Source organism: Thamnophis elegans, chromosome 8 (genome assembly GCF_009769535.1).
Source record: "Thamnophis elegans isolate rThaEle1 chromosome 8, rThaEle1.pri, whole genome shotgun sequence".
In the NCBI taxonomy this organism is placed as follows: Eukaryota; Metazoa; Chordata; class Lepidosauria; order Squamata; family Colubridae; genus Thamnophis; species Thamnophis elegans.
Window position 1 is genome coordinate 54,525,734 of NC_045548.1, and position 18,904 is coordinate 54,544,637.

General features: G+C 41.7%; 1 long non-coding RNA gene across 5 annotated transcripts in view; it reads left to right on the forward strand.

The window, feature by feature from the left end:
• Positions 1–18,904, forward strand: part of LOC116512555 — a 59,521-nt gene continuing 40,617 nt past the window's right edge. For all 5 annotated transcript variants that reach the window (XR_004255897.1, XR_004255894.1, XR_004255896.1 and 2 more), the window contains exon 1: positions 1–129. This is a non-coding gene — a long non-coding RNA (uncharacterized LOC116512555). The remainder of the gene's footprint in view (positions 130–18,904) is intronic.

The following is an 18,904-nucleotide window of genomic DNA, read 5'->3' on the forward strand; positions in this document are numbered from 1 at the left end:
AGAGTATTATTACAGTGCATCAGTTTCCTTAGCTCAAAGTGATACCTCAGTAGGCTGAACTTCAATTCTCATAATTTTCAACTCTCATAAGTCTTGATGTCCACCATATCTGGATTGCACACAAAAAAGGTAAAGCTGTTTTACTCCTTATCAAGACAATCTTAATCCCAATGTATTTATTCTTAGAATAGCCATAGTTTTCTCTTGCACTAGGCTTAAAGGAATCACTTCCTTTTTCTTTTGTGAAAACGTTTAACACAATGGTGGGCAACTTGCATATTATTGGCAGTCCAATTTGATTTTTGCAGGCCAGGTAATCCCTTGTAATCCCTGGTAATCCCTAAGAACTATGCTACTGAACTGTGATTTGTGCCAGAATCTATTTCAGTAATGTTTCACGTTATCCCTGCATAGGCCCTACATGTCCTCAAAGCATAAAAATGAGGTTGGAAGGACCAAGTGTGCCTCCCAATCCAGTGGTGGGATTCAGCCAGTTCGCACCACTTCAGGAGAACCGGTTGTTAACTTCCTGAGCAGTTTGGTGAACCGGTTGTTGGAAGAAATCATTAGGGCGGAGAACCGGTTGTTAAATTATTTGAATCCCACCACTGTCCCAACCAGAGTAGTTTAGCTCTATTCTAATATTTGGACACAAAGTGGCAGTGCACAAATATGGCCCATTTATTTTTTTTATGTAAGCCATTATTTCCACCAATAACACGTCGCCAAAATGATGGTGCATTTGTATTCATGGGAGGCTCAAGAAGCCAGCGGAAGAAACGGAAAACCTTTACGTGCTTCTTGTATCTGCATTAGACTCACCATCTTTGCAACTTGCAAATTATTTGTGCTACTGATCATGAATAACTCAAACATATATGAGGAAGGCTGAATGGGGAAATCATGGGAAAGATGCATTGATCTCTCATTTGCTGTGAGCACCAATATTCTGATTGGAAAGTGTAGTCAGAAAAAAGCTCAGAATTGCAAAATGAATGGTGCATTTTGAACAGAAAATAAAAAGTTGATGCAGTTATTAATCTTAGGATGGTTGATTATGTACCATCAAGTCCTTTACGATTTCTAGTGACTGCACAGGTGGATAGAACCTTAGAATATTTTTGTTAGCCCACAGAGTTATATACTGTATATGAGATAGGTAGCCATCAGGGGTGAGTTTCAACCGGTACGTCCTAGTACGGCCGTATCGGATGGTGAAATTTAGTGTGCCTTCCCGTATCTGTTGGTCAGAAGGCCCCGTACCGGAATGCTCCCTCCCCTCGTTCGCTCTTTCACTCTTCCCATCTGCACCATGCTGCCAAAAAGTTCTCAGAAGAAGAACCAGAAGAAGAAAGAACTGGTGAGTGGCTGGGGTGGGAAGATGTTGGTGAAGAGGGAAGAGGCAGAGGGGCTACTGGAAGAGTGTGTGCATGTGCACAGGCTGTGGGTTTTAAAAAAACATCTGAGTGAATCCAGGAAGAGGGAAGAGGCAGAGGGGCTGGAAGCAGGGACGTGCAGTCACTAGAGGCAAGGGAGGCGGAGCCTCACCAGTCTCCACAGGAAAAAGAAAGAAATTTAAATATATTTTTTTAAATAATTAAAGCCAAGATAGTTGCTACCAGATTCCAGGTCACAGTGGCTTGGTGTCTGCTTAGTGTTAACCAAAGCAGGAGGCGAGAGAACTCGGGGCCTCTTTTCCATAAGGAATTTTTCGCCTTCTAAAAGTTAATAAAGAGTTAAAAGGCAAAGAAGTTCAGATGGAAAAGAGGCACTAATTCTCCCGCCTCCTGATCTGCAAGCAGCGAATCATGTCTTCTTGAGCACGCTTATGTTGGGCGGGGCGTGCTTCAGAGGAGAGAGGCGTGGGAGAGAAGGAGGAGGCTGGCTCTTTGCTGCAGACCTGGGCGCTTGGCGGCTCCTGCGATGCAAAGTGCCCCACCATCCCCGCTGCTGCCGCCCGCTGCCCCGGCCTGCTTCTCCAGGCTCCACCACTGGAAGTCCCGGATTGCCTCTGCGGGAAGGCTGGGTGAGAAGCGGAGCGAAGCTTCTCTGCGGCCTCCCGGCGCTGCGCAGAGGCTCTTGCAGGAGCATGTGTCAGCGGCGGGCGGCCTGGAGCAGCCCTGGCTGCGAGACAAGGGAGCGCTTAAAGCAGCCGCTGCCGCCGCCACCGCCCCTCCTTCGCCCGGTGGTGCGGTGATGGCGGCAGCGGCTACTTTAAGCGCTCCCTTGTCTCACAGCCGGGGTCGCTCTGGGCCACCGGCCGCTGGCACGTGCTCCTGTGAGAGCCTCTGCGTAGTGCCGGGAGGCCGTGGAGAAGCTTCGCTCCGTTTCTCACTCAGCCTTCCCCCAGAGGCGATCCGGGACTTCCAGCGGCGGAGCTTGGAGAAGCAGCAGACGCAGGCCGGGACAGCGGGGGGGCAACAGGGCACTTTGCATCACGGGAGCCACCAAGCGCCTTTGCTGCAGACCCGGGTGCTTGGTTGCTCCCGTGATGCAAATTCCCCCCCCCTGCCGAGGCCGACCGCTGCCCTGCTGAGCTGTTTCGCAAAAGGATGCCCAGCTGAGCCTCACCAGGTATAAACCTCACCGCACGTCACTGGCTGGAAGAGTGTGTGTTGTGCACAGGCTGTGAGTTTTAAAAACATCTGAGTGAATCTAGGAAGAGGGAAGAGGCAGAGGAGGTGGAAGAGTGTGTGTTGTGAACAGGCTGTGAGTTTTAAAAACATCTGAGTGAATCCAGGAAGAGGGAAGAGGCAGAAGGGCCGGAAGTGTGTTTGTAAGGTGGTCAGTAATGTTGAACACCAGCAAGGACAGCCATATTTCTTCTGTAAGTAGCTGTTTTATTGTTTTGTGTACTTATTTTATTCTTATTTAAGTAGTAAGTGCACAAAATAATAATTTTCCTTTTTTACATCTTCTTTTTGTAGGTGATTCTTTGGGGCAAAGAATTCAGTGACATCGAATTGGCCACTCCCACCCAGTCACATGACTGCCAAGCTACTCTCACCCAGTCACATGATCACCAAGCCACTCCCACCTGGTCACATGACCACCAAGCCACTCTGACAAAACAAGCCACACCTATAGAATAGGTTGTAAAAAAATTTGAAACCCACCACTGGTGGCCATATATTTTCTCTATTAAATAAATTAAATTTGCTCCAATATGGAGTCCCATCAGATATGTGGACTTCAGTCCCCATAATTCCCCAATTTACCTAGCCACAGTAGAATATTAATATATAGGATAGGATAGGATAGGATAGGATAGGATAGGATAGGATAGGATAGGATAGGATAGGATAGGATAGAATAGAATAGAATAACAGAGTTGGAAGGAATCTTGGAGGTCCTCCAGTCCAATACCCTGCTTAGGCAGGAAACCCTACACCACTTCAGATGAATTGTTATCCAACATCTTCTTAAAGATTTCCAGTGTTGGAACATTCACAACTTCTGGAGGCAAGTTGTTCCACTGATTAATTGTTCTAACTGTCAGGAAATTTCTCCTCAGTTCTAAGTTGCTTCTCTCCTTGATTAGCTTCCACCCATTGCTTCTTGTCTTGAACCTCAGGTGCTTTGGAGAACAGCTTGACTCCCTCTCCTTTGTGGCATCCCCTGAGATATTGGAGCACTGCTATCATGTCTCCCCTACTCCTTCATTTCATTAAACTAGCCATGCCCAGTTCCTGCAACCGTTCTTCATATGTTTTGGCCTTCAGTCCCCTAAACATCTTTGTTGTTCTTCTCTGCACACTTTTCGGAGTTGTGATCTACACATATGGAGGAATATGCTCACTGACAAATGTTGCTTGATTGAAACAATTCGAGCATTTTAGATTCTAAATGTATAAGTTTTACGAACCATAAATTCTTTAAAATGCAATTTGCCACTTGGCAAACCTTATGTTTCCCCTCTACATGTCTGACCTATAGTCTTAGTCTGAGATCAGAATTTGTAGTTTGGGTGGAGCTGCAGCTGGGCATCTGTTTTTCCAGCAAGGATCCTCCCTTCTCCTGGGCATAAGTGAGTCCTTCTGGAATGTTCTAGCCAAATCATCTGAATTGGGGACAGAGAAAGATAAGACAAAAAGAGGAATAGTATCATCAGCCAGTTATTCCCACCTACAACTTCCACAAGAATCTTGAGAAAATTTGAGGGATATTCATTGTCAACAAGAAGTAAAAGTGGCCCCTTCAGATATAATGGCAGCTGCTATCTGGTATTCATCTAACTCAACCCCTTTGCCTGCTTGACATACTGCTTGGCAATGGTGGTAGCTCCAGGGCTCCAGCCTGAGCTGAGTACCTTCCCATAGCTGTAACTATCTGAATGGAGTGGAATTGATGTGACATAGAAGTGCTTTGAGTCCCAGAAAAGAATATTTAGGATTGTCACAGAAGATGTACTGAGTTGTCTGCTAAAAACAAGCTAATGGTGCTCTGTGTTTTATCGAGCTTCAGATGGATAGTTCTAGCTAAACCAATAAATAATGTTTAACGTGCACACTTACCCAAGAAATAATTTTAAGGTTTTCCCATCCTTTAACTTTTGCTTTTTATTGAAAAAACAAATACAAAACTGAATGCATTACAGTCAAAAGAAAATTAAATAAGAGATGAAAAGGGAGAAAATAAGAAATGTGCACATAAATGTACTTCTGAGAAAATATGAGTAGTTGCGCTGTAAGATTATTAATTTCCTGAAGTCAAAGGTGGAAACAATTTGCTTTCATTAGGCTTCTGACAATTTTATACCGAGAAGATTATTAAACCCTCATGCTAGAAAGCATAAACGTTTATCAATGTGGAACAGGATTAATAATGACGTAATAGTCTTCAATAGAAAATCTATTCATCATGTAAAAGCTACAGTGCCTATAAATAAAGAAAAAAAATTCTGCATGTCATTCTTCTTACTTTTAACTTTGGAGTAAAGGTAAAAGGTAAAGGTTCCGCATGCATATATGTGCTAGTTGTTTGCAACTCTAGGGGGCGGTGCTCATCTCCGTTTCAAAGCCAAAGAGCCAGCACTGTCCGAAGACGTCTCCGTGGTCATGTGGCTGGCATGACTAAACGCCAAAGGAGCAGGGAACACTGTTACCTTCCCACCAAGGTGGTCCCTATTTTTCTGCTTGCATTTTTACATGTTTTCGAACTGCTAGGTTGGCAGAAGCTGGGACAAGTAACGGGAGATCACTCTGTTATGCAGCGCTAGGGATTTGAACCGCCAAACTGATCGAAAAGCTCTGCATTTTAGCCACTGAGCGACCCCCTCCCTGTAATTTTGGAGTAGCTTGATTTAATTCATTAAAATATCAATATTAAAGAGGCTTGGAACAGTAATAGATTCATCAATAACTAACCTTAACTGTATAATTGTTATAATTGCTCACTTTTCCCTTTTTTGGTAAATTTGTTTTGCTTTTTCAAGCACAATAGATGAACCAGAGACATCAGCAGGCTACAATCATTGAAGCAACGTAGACGCACAAATGGCTGAATTCTTGAAAACAATGGCCAGAACCTATTAAGATGAAAAGTCACTGTTTTACATGCCTCTGGTCTTTCAGGAAATACCCAGTTCAAATCTAGGTTTAGCAATGGGCTTGTTGCAACAGTTTTCGTTGACCAGCAGTCCACTTAGTCAGCCATATTTGAACTCTTATAATGTCCATGCTTAGTGTTGATTATGGAATTGAAATCCAAAATAGCTTGGAAAAGTGATCTCAGGTTAATCAACTGTAACTTGTGAAAGGACTCATTTAGAGAAAATGTGGGGCTTGATTTGCCAAAGAAAAGAATTTCCATTTTCATTTATTTTCCATTTACTTCAACACCATTCTGTCTGCTCCTAAAGCTGGCTATGTTAAGCTGTTTTCTTGTTTTTGGTGCTCTCGGTTGGGTTCAACTGTTTTTTTTTTAAAAAAAAACTTAAAGCTTCTCATTAACAGGTATAACAGGTGCGTTTGTGTTTGTAGAATGAGACAGGCAGGAGTTGAATGACCAAGCAAACTATTTGAGTTGTTCTCCTGAATAAATAGAAAAAAGTTTCTTATCAGAGAAAGAATATCAGTTGCAGAATTTACCTCCACTTCTTAAACACAATGATCCCTTGTCCAAAACTAATAATACACTAATTGTCTTTGGCAATTAATTGTCACTCAGAGGTGAAGATTGGAGCCATAACAGGAAAAGGGTCAAAGTAAGGAAGAACAGTGTGGTATCTCAGACTACTAATCCCCTAACTGGCGTGTTCTTTCCAAGTCAAATAACATAATTGTTTAAAGTCACCCAAACCTCACAAGACTGCAAAACTGACACAAAAATGTCATATTAATTTAATGGCTGCATGGAAGAGTGTGTGAGATATTGACAGTCTTGCATATAGTTTCACCATACAATTATTTAATAATTGGGGTGAGGAAAGAACTGTCATGTTGCTTGAGATCATGAAGTTATTCAAGCAAGGTTCCTGCCCTGTAGAAGTCACGCATTCAGGGTACAATCAGTAAATTTCATAATTCACTGAGGATTAGCTCCTACATCTGAGGCAATACCTGGGGTTTCTTCAACCTACTACCTCCAGATGTGTGAGGTGATAAATAATTCTCATTACCATTCCTCAAGATAACACAGTTCAGATATTCTAAACATACACATTTTGAGATAGTGGCGTTCTGGGTTGGGAAAACTTCTTTTATGAACTACTTTGCCACACCTCCGGTGACTTAGAGCCGAGGTGGCACAGTGGTTAAATGCAGCACTGCAGGCTACTTCAGCTGACTGCAGTTCTGCAGTTCGGCTGTTCAAATATCACCGACTCAGGGTTGACTCAGCCTTCCATCCTTCCGAGGTGGGTAAAATGAGGACCCGGATTGTTGTTGGGGGCAATATGCTGACTCTGTAAACCGCTTAGAGAGGGCTGAAAGCCCTATGAAGCGGTGTATAAGTCTAACTGCTATTGCTATTGCTACTTCTCATTCCTCATCAGATCTATTTCTTTAGCCCAACATAGAATATGGTCCCTATTATGTTAATTTCACTTATTTATTTAATTCAGTCTGACTCAGATGCCTCATTTGACTTACTTCTTTGAGGCGTTTCCATTAAAACCTCCCAATATAAATACTTTCCCTCATTGTTATTTATTAATTTAGGGGGGATTTGGCTTACTCATTAGTTTCTCTATCACACTAGATTCCAAGTGCATATTTCCATTCTTGCACTTTTCTGGGCTCAAAAATATAAACCAATTCTTTCAAGAATTTACATCGGCTCTTACTTTAACCTATACATATTAAATTTATCATAATTATCGGATTTGCAGTGTATAAGTCTTGTTTTCTGACGTTTTGCTTAAACTCACTGTCAAATGAGAATGGAATGTTTGTACTACTCTTTGAATTCCACTTAGTGGTTTTGCAACAAAAATAGAGACATGGGACTTGCAAGGGAGTATCTAGAGAAATGTAAGGAACGATGTTAGAAGGGGATTAAAATTCTGACAATTTACATAGATTATGATCCAAACTTTAATTTTAAGACCAGAAATGTGATATTTACCCCAGAGATGGAAGAAATAGATGCTTTACTTTTAGTATGTTTCCAGTTGCTGTGCATTCTCAGTGCTACACAAACTGTGCATCATAGCCACAAAATATGGTAGGTTTGGGCCAATAGTCTGATGAAGGATGTCACTTGTAAGCTATGAGTTTCTTGGGAGCCCATCCTTGATGCTTCAAAACAACTGCAATTACTCAATATTTCAGGCCATCTGCTTAAAGACCTCCCCAAGCAGGGTTTTCTTATGATTTGTGCTGGCTTAATTTGTGAACCTTGGCATTTCCCCCCTCAAGTCATAGTTTGCACATGCACAATGATTGTGTAGTTTCTTTGGTTTTTATTTTAAACTTTTCCTATTAGCTCTGCTAATTTTCAGTAGAGAGAGCTACGGGCCTAAAAACAAATCATTTTAGGTGGCTGACAATTACATAATTTCAGTTTACATTCTCCTTAATGAGATGGTGCAGTAGATGTAAAACAAGCAAACACAGTTGCTATGTACACAGGGAGCCCACCCAATGATTTCATAGCAAAACTGGGAATTTGGCTTCCTTTGTTTGAGACTTGTTCTGCTCTTCCCTTCTGTATGAGGATTAAATATTTGTAGATGAGATGACCTCTGTGTCCTGTTAATGTTTCAGTCCATGCACACACTTTTTCTTTTTGTCCCCTAACTCTGTGCTTAGTTTGCAAGTAGCAAAGAGTGAACACTGATACACATCCCCATCCAATAAAACTCATGACAAATTAATAGAGTGATCAAAGGAAGTCGCTTATCATGGAACAATCTTGTAGTACTAGGAAACCAGAGGACAACTTGTGTCCTCTTGCCTTTCAGAGGAAGTGTGTCTGCCTACATTTCCAAAGGCAATGTTGCCCTCCAGATATTTGCAGATTGAAGCATTTCATATGACCAGGGTTTTGCCCAGTCAGCTGATTTAGAAGAGGAGAGCAAATGCTTTTGTTAATCTTCTAGTAGGAAAATTGTTCTGACTTCCAAGACAAAAATGGGGAGAGGGGGATATTTTCTAGATCTTGTATGTTTCTGAATATTTTGGAAAATAACAATTGCTTCTCATATTCAGATTGGGATGTGCTATTACGGACCACAATTGCATCTGGAAACTTGCTCATTAAACGAAGTGGTCTCTAATTGAAACCATGGCATGATCCATGGTGGCGCAGTGGTTAGAATGCAGTACTGCAGGATGCTTCTGCTGACTGCTGGTTGCTTGCAATTTGGCAGTTTGAATCTCACCAGGCTCAAGGTTGACTCAGCCTTCCATCCTTCCGAGATTGGTAAAATTAGGACCCAGATTGTTGGGGGTAATATGCTGACTCTGTAAACTGCTTAGAGAGGGATGAAAAGCATTGTAAGGCACTATATAAGTCTAAGTGCTATTGCTATTATGATCTTACTTTAGCTTTCCTTTGCTTTACAGATCTGCAAAGGTCATAAATGTGAGGATTGATCATAAAATTACTTTTTCATCACCACCAAAACTGTGAATGGTCACTAAATGAGGACTACCTGTATTTTCTAACCTTTTCTCAAACTTTTCTTTACTACGGTTGGCCTTTTACAAACATAGTCACTTTAAAAAAAAAAACTTTCCTTGGAAATGTGCTTCTTCCAATCCAAGGATTGGGTATATGCAGGAGGCTGTTTGAACAATGCTCTTTTCCTCCACTGCTCTCTATTCGGCTGCATAAAAATAGGAGACAGATGTTGTGTAAAAGATCAGTTATGATAGGACCTAGAAGATTTCTTACATCACAACTTTCTCCCAGGGATATTGAGGAGTCAAAAACCGATGTTGGAAGGTGTACCTCAAGCTAGCATGCTTTCTTGCTGCTCTGATAAGAAGGAACTCCCACAATTTCATTTTCTCCATTAAAAGCTAAATATTGAGGATGCATTGGCTCAGTGGCTAAGACTCTGAGCTTGTAGATCAGAAAGGTCGGCAGTTCGGATCCCTAGCGTCAGGTAACGGAGTGAGCTCCCATTATTTGTCCCAGCTTCTGCCAACCTAGCAGTAGAAAAATAGGGTACACCTTTGGTGCGAAGGTAACAGCGTTCAGTGTGCCTTTGGCATTTAGTCATGTCAGTCACATGACCATGGAGATGTCTTTGGACAGTGCTGGTTCTTCAGCTTTGAAATGGAGATGAGCACTGCCCCCTAGAGTTGGGAATGTCTAGCACATATGCGCGATGGGAACCTTTACCTTTAATGTGTCTTTGTATTTTCCTGGGCATTTTCTACTGGAATTATTTCCTCCAAGCCATGTCCATTCCAAATAATCTGGCACAATTGTGTCAGCCCTTGAAAGTAGGGAACAGAGTTGAATATCAAAGTTATGAATGCTCAAACTACTTTTATCATAGTTTTACAGTAAACCTTCTGTTTGTGCCTTTCCCTCCCCTCTCCTTATAGGACAGAGAACTAGGAATGGTCTAGTCTGAGAAATTTACTACATTTCTTCTTTGGCCTCAGAGCTGTTGTTTGCCTCTTCTACCAGATCTCATGTAACAACAGAAAGGAATGAATGAATGGAACCCGAATGGGAATAAAATTATTAGTTTTGGCCAAGGAGCTTACCCATTAATCGTACTACAGGTGATATTAACATGCAAAGCCATCACTGTAATATCATACCAGTTCGGCATGGCAAACCAATGCCTTGGTATTGGTAAAGACCCATCTATCTTTAGGGAAGGCTATCAAACTGCTCTAAACTCTTCAGGGTGTGATGTAGAAATGTAATAAAATTAATGCGGAAGCAAAACTTACATGTTCAGGACAGGAAATTAAGGGTGTATTAAAAGCCTTGGTTGAGCTCCCAACTTTTATGCACAGTTCAATTGGTATTTTGTCTCCACTCTGTTGAAAATGAAAATTAGCTGAACTTTCTCCATTTTTTAAAAAAAGATATAATACAATCTTGAATGTGGTCTAGAGAGAGAAAGTTTTTCCCCTTGTATAATGGTGACAATTTTGCAACAGGAATGATTTATGCTAACCACGAAATGCTCTCAGCTGTGTCATGCAGTGCGCTTGGAATAATAAGTGGCAGGCAGTAGAACGAAGCTTGATTGCTGGGGAATCTTAAAGTGATTTGAACTTGTGTGTGTGTGTGTGTGTGTGTGTGTGTGTGTTTTCTTACTGGTGATGGGCAATAACTGAAAGAGAGGTTATCAGACAAAGTATAGATATCCTCTTTAGAAAAGTATTTGAAACCACAGGAAATTGCTAGGCCTGAACCAAATAGAGTTATTATCAAAATCTAAACTCTTCCAAGATGAATTACCTATTTTCTGAGAGGCTTTTTTCCCTTCATTTGCTCCCGTCCCCTTCCTTGACATTCATGGCTGTCTTCAAAAAGGAAGGATTTGTCATGGGCCAAGCAAGCTCTATAAACTTCAGTGAAACTGTGATTACAATCTATCACAAAGTGAGAAAGTTTTTGATCATCAAGGAAGACACACTTCATTATTTTTCGGAAGGGCAATCATGGTGTGGCAATAATGGAAAATAGTTAGGGCTGGGATTTCCTGCTTCTCTTTGCTTTGAAAGGAGGTTATTTTGTTTCCTGATCCAGTCTGTTTGTTTGTTTATCCATTCATCTTTCCCCTCTCAGAATTGTATGCAACTAAACAACCTGTTTCTTATTTGGCCATTTTTTCAGAGATAATCCCTTATCTAAAAAGAGAAACAGAATGACCACAGGTGGGCAAAGTAGCAGTGGGAACCAGAGCAACTTCTGATTTCTTCCAGTTCCCCACTGAATTTCTTTGTGGGAAGCTGGCAGGAAGCATTGGGTTACATATAGACAGATTAACAGAGTTGGAAGGTCATCTAGTCCAACCCCCACTCAAGCAGGAGACCCTACACCATTTCTGACAAATGGCAGTCCAATCTCTTTTTGAAATCCTCCAGTGATGAAGCTCCCACAACTTCTGAAGGCAAGCTGTTCCATTGGTTGATTGTTCTCACTATCAGAAAGTTCCTCCTTATTTCTAGGTTGAATCTCTCCTTGGTCAGTTTCCATCCATTAGTTCTTGTCTGGCCTTCAGATGCTTTGGAAAATACCCCTTCCTCTCTGTGGCAGTCCCTCAAATATTGGAACATTGCTATCATGTCTCCCCTGGTTCTTCTCTTCACTAGACTAGCTATACCCTGTTCCTGTAACCGTTCTTCATATGTTTTAGTCTCCAGTCCCCTAATCTTCCTGGTTGATTAATCAATCCTTCCTTCCTTCCTTCCTTCCTTCCTTCCTTCCTTCCTTCCTTCCTTCCTTCCTTCCTTCCTTCTTTCCTTCCTAATTCTTCCTTCCTCCTTTCCTTCCTAATTCTTCCTTCCTTCTTAAACCTTCCTCCTTTCCTCCTTTTTTCTTTCCATCATTCTTAATCCTTCCTTCCTTCCTTCTTCCTAATCCTTCCTAATCCTTCCTTCCTTCCTAACCCTTTCTAATTCTTCCTTCCTTCCTAATCCTAATCCTTAATCCTTCCTAATTCTTCCTCCCTCCCTCAAATTCCTGCTGGCATCCCCCTTTACTTTACTTATGGAAATCTTGCAGAGAGAATAACTAGGGTTGAGCCAGCAGGAAGTTGCAGCAGGCAGGTAAATGCTGCCGCTAGGTGGAGGAGGCAGCAAAGGAGTTTGCAGGGTGCAATTCAGATAAATCACATAGTGGTGTGTGAGAGGTGCCATGTGGGTTGGGAAGGGTGCCTGGCGGTGCCAAGAGGTGTTTTGCAGGCCATGTAGGATACACAGGGTGATGGTGGCACAGGTCTGAAGGATGGTAAAAGGCTCTCCTTGTCTTTCAATTAACTTTATCATTGATTTTTAATTCATCTCTGCCTTTAAAAGTTTTATATATTGTTTTTATGTTTAATATTTTATTTGTACACCACCAAGAGTCCCTCTGTAAGGGGAGATGGTTGGTTTTAAAATTTTATATGTATGTATGTATGTATGTATGTATGTATGTATGTATGTATGTATGTATGTATATATCCACTAACAAACCTGTTCTAGTATCTGAAATAGGATCAGATTTCTTTTCTGGAGAAAAGTGGGAAAAGGGCTGTCCACATTTTCTTGGAAGAGGCATTGACACAGCAATAAAAAGAATTGTAAAAGGGACGTGGTGGATCAGTGGCTAAGATGCTGAGCTTGTTGATCAGAAAGGTTGGCAGTTCAGTGGTTTGAATCCCTAGCGCCGCATAACGGAGTAAACTCCTGTTACTTGTCACAGCTTCTGCCAACCTAGCAGTTCAAAAGCATGTAAAAATGCAAGTAAAAAAAATAGAAACCAACTTTAATGGAAAGGTAACAGGGTTCCATGCACCTTCCGCGTTTAGTCATGCCAGCCACATGACCACGGAGATGGTTTTGGACAGCGCTGGCTCTTCGGCTTTGAAATGGAGATGGGCACCGCCCCCTAGAGTCGGGAACGACAAACACATATGTGCAAGGGGAACCTTTACCTTTTGATTTTTAAAAAGAATTGTAGGTTTTCAGTTTAACACTTTATTATTGTTTCTAAAAATAAGAGAGGGAAATATTGCCCAATCTATGTATTTTTCTTCCTGGAATGATGAATACTGCTTGATTTACATTTAGAGATGTTTGAAAAAGTCAATTTCATCATTTCCAAAAGGCATGAAAATGATTTTTCTTTGTTCACTGAATTTTCAGAGAGAAAGGAGAGGGTGAACTTTGTAAAAAAGTGGTCAGAAGTTGTTTTTTCCTTAGTCACATGAAAGAGTTATTCTATTCAAGATTCAGAAATATTGTCTAGAACTCTATATTTTGATTAAGTCTCCAGAGTTGTCCTCAGCTGTTGTCCAGATGTGGCAACTTTTCCTAAATTGCCCTCTCTCGCCACAAAGGGCTTAGATTTGGGAATTAAGAATGTTATCCCACCTACCAAAGTATTTGGAGTTCCCAGGAACCATTTGTTTTTGTAGCTTAAACACATGCATTTCATTACAAGTAAAACTGGGACAAATGCACTGAAAACCTCTTTTGTCCATAGGGCACCACTTTGCTTGGCTTCCCTGCTGTTTGAGAGCTGTCAGCCTGCTCATTACTCTCCGTGTTTTCAGAATTCTGCATTTGGAGCAAAAGCCAAAAATACAAAACAATCCAAAATAAAAATTTATATGTTGCTTTCAAATGTTACACCATGCGCTACCTAGATATAATCCTTGCAGCTATTGTGTAAATATATACCCCCCAGTTGAAGGACCAAGTAATGGCACAGGGAAAATACAAGGGTCTTTTTTCTGTCTTAGTCTCTTAACTTTTGCTATTATACTAGCTCTTGATCCAGCCATGATACAAGACTCTTGAATGAGAGATGTAGCATAAAGGTCCATTGCCATTTGTTGCTTTAAGGAAAGGAGACTGATTGTCTCAAAATGAGCTTCATCCTAGCACAGCAACAATCCTCACCAAGCTACTGGTACTGTGTAGAGCACAAATTTATGATTGTCATAATAAATAAGTAGGACAGTCCATTCACCACGAAAGGCAGTTAACTAAGCACAAGGAAAGGCAAAATCATCCTCCCTAAACAGATTCATAGGAAACAAATCTTAGATTTACATAAAATGCATTCTCTCTATCAAGCAAAAATTAAAGTTCCCCAAAGACACATTGGTTTTTAGTAGAAGTCAAACAAAACCAAGAAGAACTTTTGAACTATGTTTGGATCACTGAAGCACAACCCATGTCTCCAGGGAACATATGGGGCTCAGCAATGTGGGATTCAAATAATTTAACAACCGGTTCTCGGCCCTAATTATTTCTTCCAACAACTAGTTCACCAAACTGCTCAGAAAGTTAACAACTGGTTCTCCCGAAGTGGTGCAAACTGGCTGAATCTCACCACTGGGTCTCAGCAGAATTGGCTGTAGCTGCCTAATTATGGAAAGAGCAGTGATGCTGTAATAGTATGCGGGGATGACTTTGGGAGACAGAAGGAAGAGCCACAGATTAGACAACTGTCATGCAAAAGCCATGTCAGCTCATAGAGGAACAGGGGCTTGGGAAGCCTGGGACCTTCCCTAGTTTTCTGGAAAATAAAAGTAAAGAAGGGAAGAAGTGTTTTCATGCTTGCAGGAGTCTGTTTCTGTAACCTTACAATAAAGGTTGTGTTAGTATTCATGGTTTATGCTTCTTGTATGGGCTACCTTGAAGGCAGAGGTGGGATCCTGCTGGTTTAACAAACGGTTTAGTGATCGCACGCTTTGCCCGCACACGCACAGTTTTAAGAGAACTTACCTTCTGTGTTACTGCTGGGGAGTAACATAGCTGAGGCACGGCAATCCGCTCTACTGCGCGAATCAGCAGAAAAGATATAGGTCAGTAAAGCGCAGGGGCGGGCAGGCAGGGCCACCTGATCGTTGGAGCAAACTGGTTCTCTCCCAGCTGATCGTTGGAGCTACTGGTTCACCCAAACCAGTCCAAACTAGTAGAATCCCACCCCTGCTTAAAGGACTGACAGATGTAGACCCAGAGGTTGCCAGTCACTTGAGACAATGAAACCAATTCCTTCAGAAGTAATCAGTTGCAGCCCATGTGCCAGAAGGGGTAAGATCAGAGGGCCCCAGGGGTGGGTTCCTACCAGTTCTAACCTCTTCTATAGAAGAGGTTCTACAAATCTACAGTGCCATTTAGAACTGGTTCCAGCTCTTGAAGACCTGCGTGCTTCATATGCCAGAGTTTCTGAGCCAACATTTTGGTTGCTAAGCAAGAGCATTGTTAAGTGAGTTTTACCACATTTTACAAGTTGACCACACCCACCCAGTCACATGACTGCCAAGCCACTCCCACACGGTCACATGGCTGGCAAGCCACTCCCACCTAGTCACATGGCTGGGAAGCCACTCCCGCAAAGCAGGCCACACCTACAGAAGAGGTTCTAAAAAAATTTGAAACCCACCATTGGAGGGCCCCAAGTGGTTAGATTATTCCACCACCACCCAACATACAAACTGCTCTGTTTCTCGGGATGGGTAGACAGGCTAAATACGGTGGGGCCCTTCACGGTTCAGTGCTTTTGGTGACCAGTCATTGTCACAGCTGATTATGTGAATTACTGATTTAAAGAATAATACGATCTATTTGAGGGGAAATAGCATGCCATGAGAATAGAGCAACTAACAGTTCTTAATTACAGTTTAGGGCTTATTCTTGTATATTAATCTAGTCTGTCTCTCCCCACCCCCTACTCAGCAGAATACCAGGGAGGAACACAGATTACCAGGGAGAGCTAATCTGATATTTGCAAAACCTTTTCAATTTCTCTCTATTCATCCATTTGGGATCCTCATTCCATTTATTATTTTTCTGTCTTTCTGGGCTCAGTCTCTGTATAGAATTAGGCTAACGGCCATGTGCTCACTGGGCTAAACCACAGTGAAGCCAAAATATTGACATAGGTGTGAATATTTGTGGTGGGATCCTCCAGGTTTAACAACCAGTTTGATGATCACGCAATTTGTGCACATGCACTGCATGCTCATGCGCAGTTTGAAGAAATCTTTACTTCTGTTTTTTCGGAGGAGTAACACAGCTGAATCTGCTCTGCCACATGAGGAGAGAAGATAAAGGTAGGAAAATAGCACGGGTGGACGGGGGGGGGGCTATCTGATCATTGGAGCGAATCAGTTCGCTCCTAGCTGATTGTTGGAGCTACCGGTTTGCCCGAACCGGTCCAAACCTGTAGAATCCCACCCCTGGACCATGTGATGGTATCTTTGCTCAAATGGTATGATTTGACCGTGCATTAATAGATTTCAGGTAACTGTGTTACAACATCTGTGCGGCAATACCATCCTTCATGAGCCATCCTTTGACCCCTTTTATCTCTCCTTTGGGCTCCCATGATCCAGGAATAGACTCTGAGGCACATGGCTCCTTCTCCTTGTTTGCAGTATACATATTTTTCAATTAGCAAAATTGGGCACCTCTCTGTGTACACATTTTTAAGCAAAGAACTCTGCCTCTTTTGTTTCCTTTCAAGGAGGAAAAAAGAATACAAGGGGAGAAATACCCAGGCTACCGAGAAAGTGTCAAAACACTCTATGTCGCTCTAGGGAGCCTGTCATTTTTCTATCATGGGAATAGTGGATGTTCTCTTCCCAGTGTTCCTTCTCAATATTATTTGTAGTATTCAAGCAAGCCTTGGCACTTCATTCATTCCCAAAGTACATTTCACTGTGTTGAGACACAATTCAAATTGGGTGGCCTCTGTCTGCTTGTTACAAGGAGGCAATAGTCCCTGAGAAGGATTCTGCATAGGAATTAGAGCTGTTAGACTTGTAAGAGGGTCTGCTTCAGGCATCTGTGTTCTATTATAATTGAAAGGGAACTTCCTCACAAACTTTGGCTGGCTTAGCAAAACCTTCTCAGTGTAGTGAATTAGACGTTTGTCCCTTTTATTGTAAAAAGGGCTTTTCAAATCACCATGACAGTTTTATGAAGAAATTGGTTTTCCAGATGCCAGCCTTGTTAGATGGCTTATAAACTTATTTTGCTTCATGCCTGGTTTATGTAAGGGAGGATTTAGTTTAAAACTTGCTTTGAATTTCAAGGACACCAAAGCCGAGGGACAAAACTGTTCTTTATTAAGATGGCTCGATGTATCAAGAGATGTGCTCATACGAAAATACATGTACATCAGAGAAATCTGTTCACAGATGGCTTAAGAGGGCAGGGCTGGGAGGTCAGCAGCTCTCGTAGCTGAATATCAATGCTTTAAGATGACAGAAGATCATAAGCTGTTACAATGGGTGACATTGGGTGTTATCTATTAATTATTATATTTTTGTCCTGTCTTTTTATATATGATTCAAGGCAGCAAACACACTTAATGCTCCTGCTACTATTTTCACCACAACAGCAACCCATGATGTGCATTGAGTTGAGAGAGAGGCAATGGTGGGTTCCTACCGGTTCGGACCGGTTTGGCCAAACCAATAGTGGTTTGGCGGCCTGGGTCGCTGGAACCAGCAGTGACCCAGGCCTGCCATGCCCTCTTAATTGTTCTCTGGGCGACTCCGTAGGCGACACCATCTTGTTTTTCGGTTCTGCACATTTGCAGAAAATTTTTAATTGTACTGCACATGCACGCTCAGCACACATCAAGCATGTGCATGCACGTGGAGCACACAAATGAGCGAGCTGACAGTAGTGCCTGCCTGAACCCACCCCTGGAGTGAGGCAGTGGTAGGATTTGGCCAGTTCACACTTCGGGAGAACCGGTTGTTAACTTTCTGAGCAGTTTGGTGAACTGGTTATTGGAAGAAATCATTAGGGCAGAGAACCAGTTGTTAAATTATTTGACTCCCACCATTGGGGAGGGACTGGCCACTGTTCACTCAGCTGTGTCTCATGTCTTAGGGAGGTTTCTAACGCACCATCTTCTGGTTCTAGACCAGCATTGTAACCACTATGCCAAACTGGCTCCCATGATGATGAAAAGGAAGGAGCAGTAATAATATTTTATTTATTCTTACTGTTCTTTTTAAAGCAGTCTTTGATACCTCTTACCCTGAAGCTATCCCTTCAACCAGACTGCAAATACTATAGTTTTAAAGATGTACTTTAATCTTTGATTTGCATTTTCTACATTGTAGTTCAATTGTTGTTAGCTGTTGTCAGTCAAACTGAAAGGTGTCGAAAGTGTTGCCCACCCTTGCTCTCAAACTTGCCTAAGGAGGCTATGCCATCTTGCTTGATGGCAGGGCTGTTTCTGGGAACTGGCATCAGAAATGCAGCCATGACATGAATTCTTAGCCAAAAACTCAGTAACAGACCATCTGCATTTAATATATTTGGAACATGATTTCATGGTTCTCTCACACTTAATTCAGGCTCTCTTTAAGAATTGAAATGCAGATTACAAAACTGAAGTAAATTAGATTCCATTAATGGCTATCCATTTATGTTTGATCATAAATTTACTGCTATGCTGCAAATTAGAGCCATATAAACTACTAATAATTATCCAGCTGTACCAATGCTACATGCTACCCATGCAGGATCCCTTGGGGAGCATCCTACATGAATCCGGTTAATAGTTTTTGACATCAGTGTTTAACATGGGTCAAAATAATCTTTTCTTATCATTTTGTTGTTGGGTTGGGGTTTTTTTTTTTTTGCAGAACAGACTCAATAATCATTAACAGCACTCTGGTTGGAAGGAAAAAAACATTAGTTAATAACTGTGTTGTTAAGCAAACATTTATTCAATAACTGTTCTGTAAATATCTACCTTGTTTACAGTTTTATTTTTTTGATAAAATTCTGGATCTAATCTATCT